Here is a 2,840-nt window from a genome sequence, read left to right as displayed (position 1 = left end):
GGTCGCTGTCTCCATGGTATGTGGCCAGTTGGGTCTGGGTCGATGCCATGCTCATCACTGATCACCTCCCAGAACTGAGACAATGAGAGAAAGAGAGAGAATGAGAGAGAGCGAGCGTACAGGGGGATGAGATGCAATGCAATAGCAATACACAGAAGCATCCATTTAAAACGCAAGTTAGAATATAAATAAATAGATAATGCAATGTGTATTTTCTGTTGCATGGACATTTACCTTTTCCCTTTACCATTTKCCTTTTCAAGAGCAACACAAATAGCATGACTTGCATTAAATATTCCCTTTACATAATTATGTTATCGTCTAAATGCTTCAAATTAAGCATTAAAATGCCATTTAGACCGAAATATTAATCAGGTTGAATATGTAATGTCATAAGAGGGAGGACGGAGTTATTCTAGTAGGCTACCATATCTTTCCCTTCAACGCCCATATTACAAGGACCCCAAACAACCATTGAGAATGATTCAGCGGAAAAAGAAAAAAATCTATTTAAAAAAAAATCAGGACATGTCATATCGTATGCATCGATTAAAATGTAGTTTCTCTTGTGCATGGAATGATCATGCATTTTTCGTCCATGGTAGCCTATAGGCCTATTATAGCCTATCGAGGATGCAGTCTTATGGGTGGATTACAAGCGGCCATTCTTAATTTAGCTACGCACTACGCAGAGAGAACGAGAGGTTTATCTAGGTCGCATGAAATCCCCAAATGAAGCAATCTATTTTATTGATATACAAACAAGAGAAGAGTAATACCTTGGCTCCAATCTGGTTTCCGCACTGTCCGGCTTGCAGATGCACTATTTCGCGCATTTTGGATGGAAGGAAGGGCGTTAGCTGTGAGATTTCGACGGTTGAACGAGAAGGTACTGAGCTTGGAGGACTCTCTTTGTCTTCTTAACCCAGCTGACTGTCTCATGGACCCGCCTCTTCTGCTACTACTGGGCCGAATCGGTGGTGCAACCTGACGTCATCCCCATGGTAACGGAAGACGGGAGGAAAAAGGGGGATACATCATCCTAAACTCGTGGAGAGAGCGGATAGGATGCTGTGATTTGGATTTCGCCATTTTATTTATTTTATTTTATTTAACCTTTATTTAACTAGGCAAGTCAGTTAAGAACAAATTATTGTTTACAATGACGATCTACCAAAAGGCAAAAGGCCTCCTGCGAGGACGGGGCCTGGGATAAAAAATAAATAATAATAACAGTCATAATAATAAATAATAATAATAAATACAATATAAATACAGGGCAAAACACACATCACAACAAGAGAGACAACACAACACTACATAAAGTGAGACCTAAGACAACAACATAGCAAGGCAGCAACTCATGACAAAACAGCATGATAGCAACACAACATAACAACAACATGGTACAAACATTATCGGGCACAGTCAACAGCACAAAAGTCAAGAAGGTAGAGACAACAATACATCACACAAAGCAGCCACAACTGTCAGTAAGAGTGTCCATGATTGAGTCTTTGAATGAAGAGATTGTTCCAGAGATGAATGAGTGTTCCAGAGATGCGTAGTTACACGACTATAGTCCCTGAGTGGTGTAGTGATAGCTGCATGCATCCTACAATAAAATCTCTTGTGAGTAGCCTGAAATTATCATTGTCATCAAGCCACTAATGAATGTTCATAGATTTTCCCCAATAATATAAAGTGGTCACAATCACATGTAGTGATACACAAGCTACAAACCACACACTGTGGACTGATGTTGAGAGTTTCAATTTCCTTGGTGTCCACATCACCAACAAACTATCATGGTCCAAACATACCAAGACAGTCGTGAAGAGGGCACGACAAAACCTTTTCCCCCTCAGGAGACTGGAAAGATTTGGCATGGGTCCCCAGATTCTCAAAAGGTTCTACAGCTGCACCATCAAGAGCATCCTGACCGGTTGCATCACCGCCTGGTATGTCAACTGCTCGGCATCTGACCGTAAGGCGCTACAGAGGGTAGTGCGAATGGCCCAGTACATCACTGGGGCCAAACTTCCAGGACCTACTGTATATAATAGGCGGTGTCAGAGGAAAGCCCAGTCACCCAAGTTATAGACTGTTTTCTCTGATACCGCACAGCAAGCGGTCCCGAAGTGCCAAGTCTAGGACCAAAAGGCTCCGCAACAGCTTCTACCCCCAAGCCATAAGACTGCTGAACAATTAATAAAATCGCCACCGGACAATTTACATTGACCCCCCCCCCCCCCTCCCTTTTTACCGTGCTTGCCTAACTCACTGTTTATTATCTATGCATAGTCACTTGTAGTTACTTCTTTTATTATTACTTTTATATTTTATCTTACTTGGTAAATATTTTTCTTAACTCTTCCTATACTGCACTGTTGCTGTTATATAAGGGTTGTAAAGTATAAAGCATTTCCTATGTCGGTAAGGTTTTCTTACATCTTGTTTGTATTCGGCGCAGTACAAATCAAGTTGATTTGATTTGATTATTAGACACACAAGCAACAGACTAACAAAATTTATAACTACACTACTTGGAGGTGACGGCAGCATGGTTTGCATTTTATTTTTTGTAACCAACTGATCCCTGAACCTTGAAGGTTTTTAGTCAAGGGGAACATCTAAGGCTTAGCTCCCTCCATACCCTTTCTCCCCTGTGTAACCTTCCTTTCATCCCCTCTTGGTAAATTGCGAACTGAGATCGTGTCAGTCAGGCTTTTGGGGAAGAAACTTGGATTTGCCATCGAGGTCTTGTGGAAGGGAAGATTAGGGCCTACGGAATAGCCTTTCTGAGGCTTTTGGGGCTTCTAATGAAGCCATTATTGTGT

The 2,840-nt window shown here is 41.6% G+C and overlaps 1 pseudogene; it reads right to left on the bottom strand.

Annotated features, from left to right (window-relative positions):
* The window catches only part of LOC112071149 (tubulin beta-4 chain-like), a 10,503-nt pseudogene extending 9,536 nt beyond the window's left edge, over positions 1 to 967 (bottom strand).
* Positions 968 to 2,840: the final 1,873 nt, after the last annotated feature.

Source organism: Salvelinus sp. IW2-2015, unplaced genomic scaffold (genome assembly GCF_002910315.2).
Source record: "Salvelinus sp. IW2-2015 unplaced genomic scaffold, ASM291031v2 Un_scaffold1532, whole genome shotgun sequence".
Classification (NCBI taxonomy): Eukaryota; Metazoa; Chordata; class Actinopteri; order Salmoniformes; family Salmonidae; genus Salvelinus; species Salvelinus sp. IW2-2015.
Note: the sequence above shows the minus strand (reverse complement) of the source record. Positions and strands in the feature narration are given on the sequence as shown.